This window comes from Camellia sinensis, chromosome 14, assembly GCF_055761805.1.
Source record: "Camellia sinensis isolate YWXY chromosome 14, ASM5576180v1, whole genome shotgun sequence".
In the NCBI taxonomy this organism is placed as follows: domain Eukaryota; kingdom Viridiplantae; phylum Streptophyta; class Magnoliopsida; order Ericales; family Theaceae; genus Camellia; species Camellia sinensis.
Window position 1 is genome coordinate 56,636,575 of NC_138974.1, and position 6,821 is coordinate 56,643,395.

The 6,821-nt window shown below is 34.4% G+C and overlaps 1 long non-coding RNA gene across 2 annotated transcripts; it reads left to right on the forward strand.

The window, feature by feature from the left end:
• The first annotated feature begins 1,465 nt into the window (after positions 1-1,465).
• On the forward strand, positions 1,466-6,613 carry LOC145807440 (uncharacterized). Of its 2 annotated transcripts, XR_014350537.1 has the most exons (9): positions 1,494-1,659; positions 3,203-3,497; positions 4,513-4,658; positions 5,134-5,224; positions 5,431-5,476; positions 5,589-5,698; positions 5,897-5,921; positions 5,995-6,142; positions 6,374-6,613. It is a non-coding gene; the product is annotated as an uncharacterized LOC145807440 (long non-coding RNA). The 2 variants fall into 2 exon arrangements; XR_014350538.1 differs by lacking the exon at positions 3,203-3,497 and having other exon boundaries at positions 1,466-1,659; positions 5,578-5,698.
• The last annotated feature ends 208 nt before the right edge of the window (positions 6,614-6,821 follow it).

The window sequence follows — 6,821 nt, forward strand, 5'->3', positions numbered from 1 at the left end:
GAACCTAGGGGGCAGTTGTGGGGATATATTTTCTGAATACTAACACGTGGCAAGGTGACGCCGACGTGTCAGCCGAGGTGCCACGTGTCCTGGTTGTGACGCCGAGGTTATCTCGGCGAGGCCGAGGTTATCTCCGAAGATATCGGAATCCGTGATAAGCGGATAATGGATAAGGGGCAAGAGTCCAAGAGTAAAAAGGGAACTTTGCTAAGATAAGAATAACACTCTTAGAGAGTTTATCTTTATCTCTTGTGAAATCCAAAATAAGCACTGAATAGGAGTCCATAGAAGTCAGGCTTCTAGTGGGACTGTGATTGAGTTAACTATAAAAGAGAGGCACCCCCGTGGGTCTAAGGTACGCAGTTTTATGCTTTGAGTAGTGAGTTTAGCACTTGAATATCTTTGAGAGATATACTGACTTGATAGTCGGAGTGCCCCGGGTGGACGAACCACCACCGGAGCCTTTTCTTTCTGTTACAGGTTAGTTGAAGCCATCTATTCTGCCGGTGCTCTCCAGCTGATTACTACGCGGGCAGTGTGGTCAGAAAATCACCCACACAATAAGTTTGAATTTTTTTTTCTTTCTTTTTTTTATAATAATTTTGAAATAAAACACCTCTTATGCTAAATTATTTTACGTCATTAATTTACGTCAATATATATAGAATATAAAAATGACATGTATTCATTATTGGTGGTCTATAGATATAGACTTTGGATAATAATTTGTTTTAATAAACCTTTGGGAGAAGAGGATTTTATTTTTGTAAAGTTTTAGACAATAAATTCTTTTATTCTTTGAATCCTTTTAACCAAACATAATTATAAAAAAAAAAATTACAAAGAATTTTTTTTTTTTTAATTTGAGAAACACGAGGGTGTCGTAAGGAACATGCGTTTATTGTTTTTTTTATTATTATTTTAAATTTTTTTCTCGTTAACGTCTTCAACGAGAAGACTGCTCAAAAATGAATTTGACTCGACTTCTTCATCCAAAGTTTAGTTACAAATCAACATTTTATTTTTATTGTTAGTGGTTTCAATAAGTGACACGTGTTGTCCTGGTGCTTCTAATTGACCGTCCGTGTTCTCACGTGCTTCTTCCTTTTGTATCCATTCTCAACTAATAACACATTGCCCAACTATAGAACCACGTATTTATCCTATTTTTAACTATTAAGAGTTATATAACAAATTTAGATTAAGAGTTATATAACAGTAAAAACAAAAAAAATACACTACAGGAAAAATGACATATAACCACGTTTTTTTGGTGGCGTTTTTGACAAATGCCGTCCAATTTGTGAACAAATCTTTTAAATTCCCAATTATGCTATACTAGTTTATTAGCAAACGGTGGTATAACATGGTATGAAATGGAGGGTAAGTGAAACGGCACAGTTTTGTGTACGTGAATAGGGGATTTTTTTTTCCCTTTTACAAAGGTAATTTTACCTATCTAGATATGCTTTTCGATTTCAGTCGATGGAACAGAGATGCGACTTGAGAGAGAGAGAGAGAGAGAGAGAGGGCTGGTTCTTTGATTTCCATCGATTTTTGGTGATTTTGATCTAGAAAATCTTGTTCTCCCTCCTGACCTGAGCGTATATCTTCGAGATTGTTCGAATCCTTCTGATCTAAATCGATCTAGGGCTCAAGGTAAGGGTTTTCTAACCTAGATTTGCTAAGTTCACTCAAGATCTGTAAAATCTCATGGTTAAAACAACGATTTGGAATATATTTTTGGTTGATGTTTGTAGATTCACTTGCATTTTTTTCCCAAATCTAGCGTATTTCTTGCATTTTTGCTTTTGTTTTGTGTTCTTTCTCTTCGTTTGTGGTCTCTTGCTCTTTCTAGTCCATGCAATGGGATACATGGAAAGCTTTTCTCGTTCATAGCGATTGCATTTTGTCTAGGGTTTCTAGTGCAATGTCAATGTCTCCAGGCAATTACCGGTTCATATAATCGAGATGGGTCGTGAGTTTAACGATCTAGAGACGTTGATCTTATTCTCAGATCTGCTATCTCTCCGATCAGATCTGTAAATATTAGGTCTAAATTCTATTTGTTACTTTCTTCTAGTTTTGATTGGATTTATGTTTCAGCCCCAATACTATTTTGAGCAATTGGAAATTGTGTTTTATGTTAGTTTTTGACATAGAATTTAATTTGTTGACAGTCCATTTAGTATTAGCAAGTACAGAGAAATATGTTTAGAAATAGTTTAGAAAGGATTGTTGAAAAGATTGTTTACTGAAGTAGTAGGAGATGAAAAGGACTCATTTGAGTTTGTTGAAAAGATTGTTTACTCCTTAGAAAAAAGAAAAAAGAAAAAAGAAAAAAAAAAGAAAAAGAAAAAGAGTGCTGGTTTTGTAATACATAGGTTGTGGGATCTGGAGTTGTTTTATTTGTCAGTATGTGATTTGTTTATTTGTTCTAGTTTTCATTGATTTGCATTCCATCACTCTTGTTTTGATTTGTTTTATTTAGCTTGCTATGTATTCAACTTAAGTATTTGAGTCAAGGAGGGGTTCTTCAGTGCCCATTGGGACACCAAGAAAAATCACAAAGATCTGGTAGGTTTAGTTGAAACTCTGAACTCTGTTTGGTTGCTAAAATTTTTTTTTTTTCTCATTCTTCTGTTTGGTGACCATTGGTTCAATGGTTAATACTTTGCCTAATAACCTTAAGGTTATGGGTTCAAGTTTTGGGGCCATCACTTTGTGCATTATACCAAAGGTTAGGTGTGTACTTAATCTTTTCCCTCCCAAACACACATTAATGTGTACTAATTGGGCGTTATTTTTTATTCTTCTGTCAAATATTGGTTTCTTTTAAAAAAATTATATCTTTGTTCCATGTGCCTATATTGCTTAGAATCAAAGGTCTGAAACTTTGGATTTTCTTATAAAAATTTCTTCTCTCTCTCTCTCTCTCTCTCTCTCTCTCTCTCTCTCAGCTATGAAGCTTTGGTTCGAATCAATCTGTGTTATATTTTCATATATATATATATATTTATATCTGTGTTCATTCATTGCGGAGTAGCTTTGATTTATACCGAGATTCACATATCTTTTTTATCTACTTTTAATTTTCGTCTATATATCTTTACTGTAAGTTCAATAGTCATGATTAGTGATGGATTTCTATGGTTTTGGTGTCTTTTTTTTCTTGATTGGCAAAAATATCACCTTCTGTTAGGAAAAAAAAAAAAGAAATATTACCGGAATTTTTATACAAAATATATACGTCATTCATCGGTCTTTAGTTTTACAATGAGCTGCCACATTATTCTAGATCATACAAAAGTGGATATTTTTGCCTTATCAACTTTAGCACCTCACTGCCTTAAGAGACTTGTCAATTGAATTCTTTGATGGGTTGGAATCTCTGCCGGAGTGGCTGGGTAACCTTTCATCTCTTCATTCTTTGGAGATCAAGTAAAGTTTAATGGAGTACAGATAACTCTTCTTCACAGCCACTCACATGGTATAAGGTAAGTAGAAGCTTTATACTCCTTATTTAATGAATGTATTACATTGTAAATTTGAAATGAAAAATAATAGGCTGTCTCATTTTTGTTTCTCTGCATCACTGTGGTGGTGCGCTCGATTCTAATTTTTATGCAGTTTATAGTCAAATTGGAGAGTCAAAAGTGGCATTAATGTAAAATAAAATTAGTTTGATGCGATGACCATTAAGATGATCATAAACACTACATGGTATTTGTGTGTTCCAGGTGATTCAACTCATTTTAGTGCATGTGCTCCAAAGATTGCCATCTATGAAGCGCACACACCTCTCTGGAGGTCAAATATCGGTGTCTGACATGTGTTGGACATGGACACACTCCAACCCCGTGTTGGACACGCTGGACGAATTAGCCTGTGTTCCATTTTATTTTATTTTTTTATAATTTTTTTCACCGGAATAGCATACCCAAGATTAATGAATTTGATGAGAATAAATATTTGATATAAAATAAATATGTAATATTAAAAAATATGACATAATAAATATATAAAAATTATATGTTTTGTACGTGTCCCCCGCATGTTGTGTTGTATGTCTGTGCTTCTTAGTTTGCCATAGTCGCAAAGGGATCTAGGTTGATCGTCCTAGTCTAACCCATGGTCCAAACTCTTGTTTCCACAACATGATCGACAAGAACAGAGAGAAAGGGATTAATTTTATACATGCCTATGGTTATAATTGTTTCATGATGTCCACCAAAAATGATTTAGTATAGTAATTAATTCATTTATATCATTTCAATTCTAAGTTAATGAATATAATAGGTGACATATTTTTTCTACTCAGTGCACAGACACATGATGACTTTGTAAATTATAGGTTTTCTATTAAAGTTTTGTGTTGACATCTTTCGCGTTGTTCAATAGTTGAAGTCATAGTCAAGATAAAAATATATGATAGGTCGTCTCTATTGTTCAATGCAATGTTGTTGAAACTTTAATATGAACTAACCATGTGGTTCATTGCTACTTTAACAGACTACATTTGATGCACCTGGGGGTACTGACCCCGTTGTATTAAGCCTTGGTTCCATGGGGAAAGGTGAAGCTTGGGTTAATGGCCAAAGTATAGGTCGATATTGGATCTCATTTCTTACCCCTGCAGGGACTCCTACACAGATATGGTAAATACTTTGAAAATACATTTGGAACTTCTATTCAACAAAGTACTACTTTCTTATGCAATTGACTCAGCATCAAAGGGAAATAAAGAGAGGAGAGGACATAGCAGGAAGAAAATCTAGGCTCTCACATAATATGATTTCTACAATCATAAGATTGCCGAAATGCAAGCACGTGAAAACATGAAATAGATACAATTTTCCACCCATCAACATACCCCACATTTCCAATTGCCCATATTCATGATTTCTTCTCTTCTCTTCTCACCCCTATCCCCACCACCCGTTTCTTTAATTCTTCATAAGATCTATTCTCATGAGTCATGATTTTGAAAATGAAAAGATCATTCAACTATTCAACTGTTACTTTTATAATGCTCTACTGAACCATACTCTGTGTATATGGATGTGTTAAACAAGTAGCTTATTGAAATTGTTATGTAAAGTAATTCCATTGACATGATTTGTTGGGTTTCAGGTTATGAGACATTTGTGTGAGCTTAAGTATAACAGTTTCCTCTGCAAATCCACTTCTTCAAGATCAAGCATGAAAAGTCTTCACCAATTATGTAATTTCTCTCTGTCTCTAACCAAGCAAACAATTTAATTAACTTCTGAAAAAAGAATTAGTTAACATCCTCTCTCTCTCTCTCTCTCTCTCTCTCTCTCTAAGGTCCATTATCTCTTTTTATAGGCTTCATACGAGAGCTATGTATTGGGTTTCTTGTATTAGATGTTTGTTGGAACGAGCTCATGACTGAATTTTTTTCTGCAGGGCCCAAGGCCTGGATTTTTTCCAGATGATAAATATCAAAAGAAAGGTGTAGATTTTGCCATATCTAGGCTGTTTTTGAACTTCTGACCGATGATTTGACTTGATGCTATCTCTTTATGTACTAACTTGTATCTCTGTGTCTTCAAGCACACCTGTAGATGGAACGCGTGATAACGACTGGACATGTCCTAAATGTGGAAATGTCAACTTCTCTTTTAGAACAGTTTGCAATATGAGGAAGTGCAATACTCCAAAGCCCGGACCTTAGGTTTGAGCTACTTTCATTTCTAGATTTTACTCAACATTTAAAATGTCTGGTATTATAGCTTGCTCTTTGTCATTTTGGATGCTGAATTTGGAAATTTCTTCATTATGTTGTGTCATCATCCTGTTAGTTTAGAAAAATTTCCTTTGATGTTGGTTTAAAGTTTCATTGGTTTGAAACATTACTTCGTTGAATATGCAGGCTGTGAAATCTGATTCCAATTCTTGTGAGTCCTTTTAAACCTTCCTTGTGGTTGGCTGCAATTTCTTAGCACGATACTTATAGATCTCGTCTTTCAGAACACAAAATGCCCGATGGGAGCTGGAAGTGTGAGAAATGCAATAACATAAACTACCCTTTTAGGACCAATAGTAACAGACAAAGCTGTGGGGCCGATAAACCATCTGAGGGACAGAAATCCTCTTCAGAATCAGCAAATGAAAACAGGTCTGTCAGGAGATACATTTACTTACTATGTCCATTTGTTGCTTGAAATTTCCATTAAGATTGTTAACCATCTATGTGTATAGCACAAACAAAAAAAGTACTAAAGCTCACGATATATCTTTAGTTAATGATCTTTTGACAAGGTGATTTAATTGTGATTCATCTCTAATATTTTCTACATTTCGGTTTAGTGAAATGCGTTGTCTTTTTTCTTTTTTTTTTTCTTGGCAGGAATGCAACTTATATGAACTCAGGAAAAATTGGGAAACTTTTCTCCAAAGTTGAAGAAGTTCGAAATTGATGCTTCGAAGTGTTGTGTATTAATCATATTTGTATTTTTTTTTTTTTGGTTACATTTATTCTTTTCTTAGTATTTTAAATTTTGAGATGATGATGGAGTATATGAATTTGGTTGTGATCTTTGTAATTTCAATTTTGATATGTTTGGTTGAATATATGTATTTTTTGAAACAGGGTTTGTAAATAAAATATTATTGCTGAATGGTTTCATTAGGTTGCATTCCTACAAAAAAAGAAAAAAGTGCTTTTAGCGGCGTTTTTGTAAAAAACGCCTCTATAGGGTCTGTATGACGTCATCTCGCCGGAAGGAATCACCGCCGGTGACTATAGCATGACGTTTCTAAAACGTCGCAATAAGGTCTACAACGGCGTTTTTTAA